This window comes from Hyperolius riggenbachi, chromosome 10 (assembly GCF_040937935.1).
Source record: "Hyperolius riggenbachi isolate aHypRig1 chromosome 10, aHypRig1.pri, whole genome shotgun sequence".
Taxonomy (NCBI): Eukaryota; Metazoa; Chordata; class Amphibia; order Anura; family Hyperoliidae; genus Hyperolius; species Hyperolius riggenbachi.
This window is the reverse complement of record NC_090655.1, coordinates 163190908-163203673: the sequence shown is the minus strand read 5'-3', so window position 1 is coordinate 163203673 and position 12766 is coordinate 163190908. Positions and strand designations below refer to the sequence as shown.

At 44.2% G+C, this 12766-nt stretch overlaps 1 protein-coding gene across 6 annotated transcripts in view; it reads left to right on the top strand.

Annotated features, from left to right (window-relative positions):
• TSPAN14 (tetraspanin 14) overlaps positions 1–12766 on the top strand; it is a 276364-nt gene that overhangs the window by 179697 nt on the left and 83901 nt on the right. The gene's annotated exons all lie outside the window — the stretch shown is intronic.

The window sequence follows — 12766 nt, the reverse complement described above, 5'->3', positions numbered from 1 at the left end:
TGGCGACTGAAGTGGCGCAGGTCCATTGCCATGGGCAGGATGAAGGAGGCCACGTGGGTTCTGTTGTGTGCACACTGGGATTAGATCACCTAAGGCAGGGTATACACTTGGCAAATCTACATACTTTTTTTCACACAATGCAGAACACACACACACGCACGCACGCACACACACACACACACACACACACACACACACACACACACACACACACACACACACACCAGACCAAAAGTTTGGACACACCTTCTCATTCAAAGAGTTTTCTTTATTTTCATGACTATGAACATTGTAGATACACACTGAAGGCATCCAAACTATGAATTAACACATGTGGAAGTATAGTACATAACAAAAAAGTGTGAAACAACTGTAAATATGTCATATTCTAGGTTCTTCAAAGTAGCCACCTTTTGCTTTGATTACTGCTTGGCACACTATTCTCTTGATGAGCTTCAAGAGGTAGTCACCTGAAATGGTCTTCCAACAGTCTTGAAGGAGTTCCCAGAGATGCTTAGCACTTGTTGGCCCTTTTGCCTTCACTCTGCGGTCCAGCTCACCCCAAACCAACTCGATTGGGTTCAGGTCTGGTGACTGTGGAGGCCAGGTCATCTGGCACAGCATCCCATCACTCTCCTTCCTGGTCAAGTAGCCCTTACACAGCCTAGAGGTGTGTTTGGGGTCATTGTCCTGTTGAAAAATAAATGATGGTCCAACTAAACGCAAACCGGATGGAATAGCCTGCCACTGCAAGATGCTGTGGTAGCCATGCTGGTTCAGTATGCCTTCAATTTTGAATACATTCCCAACCATGTCACCAGCAAAGCATCCCCAGTAATCAAAGCAAAAGGTGGCTACTTTGAAGAACCTAGAATATGACATTTTCAGTTGTTGCTTAGGAGGATACAAAAAGTGAAACCAAGAGCCCAATATAGTGTAGTATGTCACGATGGAAGAGGTATAACAAAAAGTATATAAATGATATACTCACAAGTCTGGGTTACCACAAAGGCAACCACTGGATGTACAGGTGGGGAGAATTATAACCTGACCCCACTCAGGTGTTAAGAAGTTGCTCTCTGTAGACAGGAAGAACGGGGATGCACCCCTCCACCAAGGGTGAACTAGATCAGTAGATAATTGGTGATAACAGAGGTGCCAAATTAGAATAAAATGATTAACAGCCGTTTAAAAGGAGGGGGGTTGGTGGTTACCACCCTCAGGTATATAATGACCAGCCAATGAGTCGTTATAAATAGACAGTAACATTTATTTTATTTTAATATCTTTAGCTTCCTCCACGGATTCTCAATTTGATTTGTCAGGACTCTGGCTGGGCCACTCCAAAATGTAATGTTGACGTCTGCTAACCATTTCTTCGCCACTTTTGCTTTGTGTTTTAGGTCAATGTCATGCTGAAATGTCCCAAGGCCAAGTTTCTCTGCAGACTGCCTGAAGCTGTTGTTGAGAATCCTCATGTTTTGTTCTTTTTTTCATGATGCTGTTTACTGTGATTATGTTCCCTGGTCCATTGGCTGAAAAGCCACCCCCAAAGCATTAGGTTCCAACCACCATGTTTGACAGTGGGGGATGGTGTTCTTTGGGTTGAAGGCTTCGCCTTTTTTACAGCAAATGAAGGAAACATCAATTTGACCAAACAATAACATTTTTGTTTCATCTGATCATAATACAGAAGACCAGAAGTCTTCTTCTTTGTCCAGATGAGCATTTGAAAAGGCCAAGCGAGCTTTTGTTTGCCTTATCTGGAGAAGTGGCGTCCTCCTTGGTCAGCAATTGTGGAACCCAGCGTTGTGCAGGGTTCATTTGATTGTCTGCCTTGAGACATTGGGCTCAATTCTGGTAGCTATGTGAGGTAAATATTTTTTTGTAGGTAAAATACCTCATAAGGTATTTTCCTCTTCTTTTATCAATTCTGAAAGATTTTTCTCCATTTCCGAACATGTGGTAAAACGTGGTAAAACATGTGGTAAATGCATAGAGTGAGGTAAAACATGAGGTATTTCAGTGGTAAGCCCGCAGCAAATAAGTAATAGTCATTAATTGTCTTCCATAAGTTAGGATAGTCTTTGGAAGATGTTTTTTTTTTTTTTCAGATGAGGGAAGGTGTATTTGATTATGTAGCAACCTATGAAAAGTAAATTTATAGGCATCCATTATAAGAAAAAAAAATCCAGCTCATTTACCTTTAGAGGCTGGGGGGTAGGAGCACTTTTAGAGGCTGGGAGGGGGGGTTGGAGCACTTGGCCAAGATATTTCTCCCACCCAGCATGGGTATGTGTAAAAATACACCCCAAAACACACACTACTTCTCCTGAGTGCGGCAATACCACATGTGTGGCACTTTTTTGCAGCCTAACTGCGCTAAGGGGCCCAAAGTCCAATGAGCACCTTTAAGCTTTACAGGGGTGATTACAATTAGGCACCCCCCAAAATGCCAGGCAAGTAAACACACCCCACAAATGACCCCATTTTGGAAAGTAGACACTTCAAGGTATTCAGAGAGAAGCATAGTGAGTCCGTGGCAGATTTAATTTTCTTTTGTCGCAAGTTAGCAGAAATGGAAACTTTTTTTTTTTTTATCACAAAGTGTCATTTTCCGCTAACTTGTGACAAAAAATAAAATCTTTCTTGAACTCACCATGCCTCTTAGTAAATACTTTGGGATGTCTTCTTTCCAAAATGGGGTCATTTGGGGCGGTATTTATACTATCCTGGAATTTTAGCACCTCATGAAACATGACAGGTGGTCAGAAAAGTCATAGATGCTTCAAAATGGGAACATTCACTTTTTGCACAATAGTTTGTAAACGCTATAACTTTTACACAAACCAATCAATATAGGCTGAATGTTTTTTTTTTTTTTTTATTAAAAACATGTTTGTCCACATTTTTCGTGCTGCATGCATACAGAAATCTTACCTTATTTGAAAAATGTCAGCACAGAAAGTTAAAAAAATTATTTTTTTTGACAAAATTCATGTCTTTTTTGATGAATATATTAAAAAGTAAAAATCACAGCAGCAATCAAATAGCACCAAAAGAAAGCTTTATTAGTGATAAGAAAAGGAGCCAAAATTCATTTAGGTGGTAGGTTGCATGAGCGAGCAATAAACCGTGAAAGCTGCAGTGGTCTGAATTGAAAAAAAGTGCCTGGTCCTTAAGGGGGGGTAAAGCCCACGGTCCTCAAGTGGTTAAACTACCAGAATTCAAAAGTTGATTTCCCTCATGAGGTAAACCCAATCCCATGAGGTAATTATTTACTAAACGCAACCAGAATTGAGCCTATTGCCACCAGCCGAGCCCAACTTCATCAGGATGGCCTTGGTGGTGATCCCTGGATTCTCTTTAATCTCTCTCAGTATCCTCCTGGCCAGCACAGGTGTCACTTTTGGCTGCCGACCACATCCTCTGAGATTTTCCACAGTGCGTAACATCTTGTATTTTTTTCAACAAAACATTTTATTGATTTTTTTTTTTGTTTTGTTTTTTTTGGTTGTTGTTTTTTTTTTTTTTTAAAAAGAACAATGCCAAAGGCCAACACAATAGACAGCTATAAGCTTGTATACAAACGTGAAGTTGACAACTTCTTAATACTCAGCATATACTGTATAGCATGTGGACATTCCTTGTAATCATCTTACCAGAAATAGTCTTAAAGGGACTCCGAGCTCTGAAAAAAAAGGAAAGTTGTACTCACCAGGGGCTTTTTGCAGCCCAGTGTTGGTCGGGAGGTCCCACGCCGGCGTCCTGGCTCCTCTCCTTCTCCCCGCTCCGGAATGGCTGGCAGGCCGCAGCCCGGGCGACACTCTCCCGAGTGTCGGGCTGCTTCTTCCGCATATGACGCGGATTACGTCACACGCCGGCCGCCTTGCGTCATCACGGCGGCCGGCGTGAAAGTACTGCGCATGCGCGCTTTGTTCGCGCATGCGCAGTACTTTCACGCCGGCCGCCGTGATGACGCGAGGCGGCCGGCGTGTGACGTAATCCGCGTCATATGCGGAAGAAGCAGCCCGACACTCGGGAGAGTGTCGCCCGGGCTGCGGCCTGCCAGCCATTCCGGAGCGGGGAGAAGGAGAGGAGCCAGGACGCCGGCGTGGGACCTCCCGACCAGCACTGGGCTGGAAAAAGCCCCTGGTGAGTACAACTTTCCTTTTTTTTCAGAGCTCGGAGTCCCTTTAATAAAGTCTCAGGAGCCGGGATCCTGAGATAGTGTCTGTGTCTCTTATTATAACACAATTATATCAAGTTGTAACTTCTCAATCAAGTTAGACTAGTTACATAGCTTATTAGAGAAGAGAGGAGAGAAGAAAAAAGAAGGAAGGAAGGAAAAAACAAGAGATGAAACCTATATCGCCCCCTCCCCACCCGACAGCAATCACACAATCTATAGGCTGTATATGGTGCGATTGAAGATGGTAAGGTTAAAGTCTGTTATGGACTCAATTTAAGAGGGGATCTCAGAAGTGATATCTGGCTTATCAATCCACGGGGACCAAGTTTTTTTTCAAATTTAGTTGGGAAATTCCTGCTCAAGTAAGTCATTTTATATAGCGTTAGTGTTTGATTTATTGATTTTTTCCAGTAGTTTATCGAGGGACTCACAGTGCCCTTCACAGTACCCACAGTGCTCTTAAGATTTCTTAACGTGCATAAAAAATAAGTATCTTGATTAGGTATTGAGCATGTTTGTTATACGAGGTTTCGCCCAGGAATCCCATTAGCGCTAGTTTAGGGGTAGGTGTAAGTTGTGCATTTAGAATGTCAATAATTATCTGAAAGACTTCAACCCAAAATTTGGAGGTAATTGGGCAGGACCAGAATACATGAATAAAGGTACCATCATCATGGTTGCATTTAGGGCAAGTAGCATTATTTATATGTGAGATATTGTGCATACGCACTGGTGTCATATATGTCCTGTGTAAAAACTTGGCTTGTATCAGTCTATCTCTGGAGCATATCGGAAGCTTGATAAACTCATCTAAAATATCCTCTGTAATAGAACGCGGAAAAGCCGCCGCGTTTACTGGCAGCAAGGCGGCTGATTCCGCGTCCAGCGCGGCGGTTTGCACGCAGCAGCGTGCGTCTGGTGTGGCTGGGTCTGTTAGTTCACACAGGTTGAGAAATACGCGCGCGCGCGCTGAGAGGCATGTCGAATATCTGATCGATATCTACTTAAAATGATCACCAACTACCTTAAAGGGCCAGCCTTAAGGTCGTCATAACCAAGATTAGACAGTAGTGGGTGTGTGCTCACTATAAACAGAATATTTACAGGTTAACAGTTTTACCTCTGAAAGAAATACGCAACACTCAGCTGTTGAATTTTATAAAATTATCTTGTTATTAAAAAATTGATAAAGCATATATATACAGGAATATACATCTCTGCAGTTGTTGTCAATCATTAAAAAAATACATTTTCATCCAAAAATACAGTTTCAAAGTTCCTTTAGTTAAGAGTCGATTTCAATATAGCAAATATTCTGCTGTAGCTTTTATCCTTCATCGATAATTGTTGTCTCTGTATTGTACAGTGTATGGTACACACAATATAGCTTTACCCTTAAAAAATGATATATGAAGTTCTATTCTTGTATAAAGAACTTAAAGTAGATATCTCTTAATCACTCAAAGCTTGGTAATTATCTCTAAGCCTGCATTTGCATTTGAATAGTAATGCTTACTGATTGTATATGAAATAGAGCATAGAAAAAAGTTATCTAAAAAACTCAAAAAACTGCTGAAGTGTGAAAATGACAAGTCTTTAACTTTTATATAGCTATTGTCAATACATTCACCGAGAATAATTGCATATTACCTCTCTTGGATTTCAGAGTCACAATGGAAGGTAGTCTCTTGCTAGGCCTCAATCGATCTCAGTAGAGTTTCAGGCTTGATGCTCCAATGTGCTAGCCTGCTAGGCCTTTTTATTGTAATTTTTCCAATATGGCGTCGGGGTAGGGGATTTTACATGAAGTCATGTTTTTTTATAACATTACCTCACCCTTTATTTTTAGATAGGGATATCTAGATGCCCCTTGTGGTTATGTGTGGTAGTAGCAGGCACAAGGCTTAAAGGGAAGGTTCAGGGAGGGGGGTTAAAAAATAGAAATCCATTTCCACTTACCTGGGGCTTCCTCCAGCCCGTGGCAGGCAGGAGGTGCCCTCGCCGCCGCTCCGCAGGCTCCCGCTGGTCTCCGGTGCCCGACCCGACCTGGCCAGGCCGGCTGCCAGGTCGGGCTCTTCTGCGCTCCAATGCCCGGCACTTCTGCATCCCACGCCGGCGCGCTGACGTCATCGGACGTGCGCCGGGCTGTACTGCGCATGCGCAGAACTACTGCGCATGCGCAGTACAGCCCGGCGGTCGTCCGATGACGTCAGCGCGCCGGCGTGGGACGCAGAAGTGCCGGGCATTGGAGCGCAGGAGAGCCCGACCTGGCAGCCGGCCTGGCCAGGTCGGGACGGGCACCGGAGACCAGCGGGAGCCTGCGGAGCGGCGGCGAGGGCACCTCCTGCCTGCCACGGGCTGGAGGAAGCCCCAGGTAAGTGGAAATGGATTTCTATTTTTTTACTCCCCTCCCTGAACCTTCCCTTTAAGGCCTACTGTTTAATACAATCTGTCATAAAGTGTATATTATTGATCAGCTTATTAGATATGCGTGAACACTATGTGATTAACATCTTGCGTTTAAAATAGGCTTAGCTTAAGCAGTGTATATCTTGTATATTTTATATATCTTGACCCTAGATGGTTAAACTTACTAACACAACAATACTGCATAACATGTGAACATTTCTTCAATACTATCTCATTTTTAACCTTGTAGGAATAAACAGCTCACTTCCAATAATAACATTGAAAAGTACACAATCTAATTTTGATTTTGCCCGTACTCACGGATCTTGAAATTCACTCAATTTATCTGCAAACCATTTCAAATATTTGGACACAGTATGGCTAGGGAGATGATCATTTCCCTGCATTAATATGAGATTCTGACAGGCAGAACCTTTATGACAACCGAGGAGGGTTCAGCTGACCAGGTTGGTCAGCTGACCTCAAAGCAAGTGACTATTGGTTGATCACTGATAGGTAGCGCCGCTCTATATATAGTTACTGCTGGTCAGTCTCAGGTTGTCTGCCGTTGCGAGCACTTACGTGAAAGCACTCAGACCTTAGTCAGATCCTACAGTGTGTTAGAACCAGGAGGACCTGGGAATTCACACTGAGCCAGATTACTTCTGTGTTATCATTGTGTTATACTTCAGACTAGTTCCAGGGTGTTGAGACCACGGACCTCACACACAAGACTAGGGATACTGTGTACCATCATATTATACTCCAGACTAGTTCCAGGGTGTCGGGACCACGGACCTCACATCCAAGACTAGGCATTGTTTTGATATGTTATGACCTATTGCATTTCTGACTATCCCTCTGCTTTCTGATTCGGTACCTACGCATATCTGATTATCTGTTGCCAACCCTGCCTGCTTTTGGATACCGAATCAGCCTTCTGTCTCTGTACCTTGTCTGTCCGTGTGTTGCCGACCTGGCTTGCCCTACCTTCTCTCCATTAAGAGATAGTCTACAGACCTGCTAGTGACATCCACCTTCAGGTGTCACTCACTCACAGGTCTTTCCTACCTTCAGCCTGGAGCTCCACCCCTTTGGAGGTCTCAGGCTGCTGGAAGGTTTTTGCACTTCCCAGAAAGCGGTATCTCCCATACTGCCAAAGACCACCTGCTCCTCGGGTGGTCTAACTCAAAGTCATTACTGTTGCACCAAACACTCACACTATATAGGTGTCCAGAGGTTAGTTATACTTGGAATATCGGTGATTCTGCAGATCATCAATAATCAGGTATATATCTGTATTCTTGGTGATACTGCAGATCACCGATAATCAGATTCTCTCTGTGTGCTGACACCGATCGTTACATCCTCCCATTCTTATTCATCAATTCCAGGAATGTCTGTTCCATTTATTTTTGCATTTTACCCACCCCTTAGTTTCAACATCTAATAGCTCATAAAATATTACCAATAGAGGTTTATCTAAAAATGTTCTCATTATTGTAGTTTCCAGATGACAAGAACCTAAACTTGTTACCCTTCCACCCGGGAACTGAACGAAAGGCATGCCTGATCTGAAGATATCGGAAAAACATTTATTTTTAAGGGAATAGAGCTGTTTGAGCTGATTAAATGTCAGGAGTTTCCCGTCTTCAATTATGTGGTGTATTGCTTTGATGCCATATTGTGCCCAGAGCAAAGGGTCAGGGATATCCATGAAATGAGGGAGATTGGGGTTATCCCAGAGTGGGGAGTGTGGTGACAGTATGTTGTTCCCACCTCTAAGTTTGATCATATCCTGCCAACTCCAATGGCCACAACTTTCACAGTTGTGGCCATTGGAGTTGTAATTCTGTCGTCATTGCCTGTACCTCTAAACACTAATAGGGTGAGTCTCTCATACGATCCCAATCTGGTGGCTTCCACTGTGACCGCCGGATTAAATGTGTCCTGTGCAGTGTTTTCCCCAGAAATATTTTCCAGCCGGGTGGCATGAAAAAGTAGCCGGGTGGGGAAGTAAGGTCACGCTGCGTGCTGCTGGGTGAGAAAATAAGGAAACGCTGAACGGAGAGGGAGGGTCAAACTGGGTGGGGTGGGAGTGGATCACGCTGGGTGGGGAGAGGTCGGCATGATTCTGGGTGCTGGTGGGGGGAGCGAGATGAATCGTTCAAGAAACAAATCGCATTGCAAATGATCCCAAAATGCTGTATGCAGTGCATTTGTGATTTACATACATCACAATTATAGTGTGAATGCTTCCTGATGGAAACTTTGTCATAGTGCATTCAGCAAAGCTCTGTAAATTCCTGGAAAAGTATCTTAGTGTGAATGGGACCTTAGTGCCATAGCCCCATCATTACATATATGACCTGACATTCACCACTCCCTGCATGCAATGTATTGTGACTCCTGCTGCTGGACATACACTAGGAGCAGAGAAGTGCCGACTTAAAGAAAACCTGTAATGAAAAAAACCTCCCCTGGGGGGTACTCGCCTCGGGTGAGGGAAGATTCCGGATCCTATTGAGGCTTCCCCCTTCCTCCTGTGCCCCACGGCAGTGGCTATAAAGCTCCCCGAATAGCGGGGATGTGAAGATTTACCTTCCCGGCTCCAGTGCAGGCGCAGTATCGGCTCTCCGCTTGGAGATAGGCTGAAATAGCCGATCACTGTCGGGCAGCTTTACTGCGCAGGCGCAAGTCTATGCCTGCGCAGTAGAGCGGACCCGACAGAGATTGGCTATTTTCGCCTATCTTTGTGCGGAGAGCCGCAACAGCGCCCCCGCTGGAGCTAGGAAAGGTAAATCAACACTTGTCGAGGGAGGCTTCTCCCACCTACTGAGGTGAGTACCCCCTAGGGGAACTTTTTTTTGTTACAGGTTCTCTTTAAAGCTGATCACACAGGCAGGCAACAGAGTGGTGAGGACTCCAGAAAAGACTTTGCAAAAAACATGCTAGTTCAAAGCACAGTGATATGAGACTTATGTCTTTTTTTCCACCTAAATTACTGTAACTGCTGAGATAAGACAGGCTAAATGTGTTATTAAATGCTGAACTGAACTTTTTACCATTCATATTTGCCCATACTAAAAACTGGATATCACAGTGATTTTACAATCACTGACACAAAAGATGTCAGTCTGGCATGAAGTGCAGGGACACAGGGGGCAGAGTGAATGCTGCACCAGGTTTATATTACAGCCCTGTAAACCACTCCACTCTCTCTTCACACTGAATGACCAGCATGGTGATATGTTAATGAGCCACACTTATCTGCCTATTCATGCTGCACAGATAATGAGGAGGAGGAGAGCTTCTGTCCACTGCTGGGAAAGATCTGGTGACTCACCAAAAGGAATACCAATAGAGCCATACACTCTATTCTATGGTCGGCTCCAGCAAAGTTCCCGAGGTCTGACTCATCTGTGCTAGGAGCTTCCCCCGCCCCTCCTCGCTATGGATAGGAAGAAGAAGCTGAGGAGGAGGGCGGAGATGTCTCTGCACTCAGCGCTGCCTGAATCAAAACTACGAGCAGAGGAAAGTGTCTCTGCTTTAGACTCGGAGGCTAATCAAATCAGCCGGGCAGGAACAGAGACCCAGGTGGCCGCTCCGCTCGGCTAATAGGCTCTGGGGAGAACACTGCTGTGCGAACCACCAGCGAACCGACACCAATATCGCAGCACAATAGTATAAATATAGGTTTGAAAGGGCTAACCCGCCGTGATCACTCGGTAATTGGAGTGTGGTTAATGCTATCTTAAGAGGTTGGTTATGCCATATAAATGTAGTTATGTGGAAATTAAGAATACGGAAACACGTTTTGGGAATTACTGTAGGTGATTGGCGAAAAATATATAAAAATTTTGGAAGAAAGATCATTTTAAAGAGATTAATACGACCAATCAAGGAGAGTGGGAGATTGTTCCAGACCATAATTTTACATTTAAAGTTTTGTAGTATAGGGAGAACATTCATTGCATAGAAATCAGATGTACGTGCAGTAATAATTACCCCAAGATACTTAAATTATTTAACCCATTTAAGGGGGGAGTTAGAAGTGCTTATAGGGAAGTTGTCAATCTGCATTACTACTGACTTCTTGTGGTTAATTCGCAGGCCTGAATACACTCCAAAAGTGCGTATTAGTTCTAATGCTGCTACTAAAGAAGAGTCTGGGTCCCCAAGTTATAGAAGAGTGTCGTCAGCATATAACGAAATTCGTTTCTCGATGGATCCGACCTGTATTCCAGATATCCTCATGGACGCTCTTATCAGTATGGCCATTGACTCTATTGCCAAAGCAAATAAATATGGCGACAGGGGGCATCCCTGACGGGTACCTCTATGTAGCCTGAAGGGGTTGGAGATTATTTCCCCTATTTTGATACGTGCTGTTGGTGAGCAATAAAGGGCTTTGATTAATGATATAAATTTGGGACCAAAGCCAAATTGTTCCAGTAGGTGCTAGAGAAAGGGCCATTCCATGGAATCGAAGGCTTTTTCGGTATCGTAAAGCCACTACCTGGCGTTCAGAAGTTGTATCCGGAATACATATTGTTAGTGTAAAGTGGGTGTATGTTGATGTCTGTTCCCTTATGTGGCATGAATCCGGATTGGTCACAGTGGATTAAAGATGAAATCTGTTTCAGACGGTTAGCTAGTATTTTTGCTAGGATTTTTGCATCAACATTCAAAAGAGAGATTGGTCTGTATCAGCTACATTGATAAGGGTCCTTAGATGGTTTTAATATCACAATTAGAATTGCATCAGAGATGGAAGCAGGGAGAGACTCACCCCCAAGGACGTTATTAAACAATCTGCATAACTTGGGGGCTAGCTTCCCATTTATACGTGTGATAAAACTCGGATGGGAGCCCATCTGGTCCCGGAGGTTTATGAAGTTTAAGACCTGTTATCGCCTTTTGCACTTCCTCAATAGTAATATCTTTATCTAGGAGTTGGCTATCTTCTTGTGTTAGGGCAGGGGTATCTATGGTGCCTAAATACTCTAATAATTCAGAAGTAGTGTAGTGAGCTCTCGGGGAGTATACATTTTGGTAATATTGAACAAAAGTATTATTAACCTCCTCCAGGATCTGTTAGTACGATGTCATGATTGCCCATTATAGCGGGAACAGCTGTACTACCCTCAGAATCTTTGACGAGCCATGCCAATGTCTTACTGTTTTTTTCCCCAAATTCGAATATTCTCTGGGATTGGTGCAGTCGTGTGCCCTTGGTCATAGAAACTAATTCTATTCTCCATTGCCGCATTGTGTCATGCCAGTGGTGCCAATCCGTTAACACTCCTGGCGGTTAATTTTTTTTGCCAAAATGGCAAAAATCCTTTTTTTTTTTAAATTTTTTTTTTTTGTGTTTCATGTAAAGCTACCAGAGTGGTAGCTACATGAAACACCACTAGAGGGCGCATGTGTCCCTCTAGTGCGATCGTCGCCGGCATCAATAGCAAACAGGGGAACGCGTATATAACGCGCTCCCCTGTTTGGCTTCTCCTGTCGCCATGGCGACGATCGGAATGACGTCATGGACGTCAGCCGACGTCCTGACGTCAGACACCTCCGATCCAGCCCATAGCGCTGCCCGGAACTCATTGGTCCGGGCAGCGCAGGGCTCTGGCGGGGGGGCCCTCTTGCGCCGCTGCGTACGGGCAATCGCCGCAGAGCGGCGGCGATCAAGCTGTACGCGCGGCTAGCAAAGTGCTAGCTGCGCGTACAGCATTTTAAATGGAGCAAATCGCTCCACCAGGGGCTGAGATATCTTCCTGCGCGGCATAGCCCGAGCTCAGCTCGGGCTTACCGCCAGGAAGGTTAAGGAGGACGATCTAATATATTGGGCTTCAGCTAGGAGCATTGTTTGTTCTAATGACCGAATCTTTCCCCTAGTGCTGTCTTTGTATTGTTTTTATGGCAAAAGTATAATTGCCTCTTATAACCGCTTTTCCAGCATCCCATATCACTCTCTCAGGAGCAGTATCTACATTAGTATCCCAATAATTTGTAATATCTGCTGCTATTTGATCTTGAATTTGGGGGTTATTGATAAAGAACCTGGACACCCTCCAGAGTCTATCCTTAGATTTAGGGCTGGTGGTCAGAGAAACTAGTACAGGAGCATGGTCAGATATACCTACTGGGAGTATCTCCACT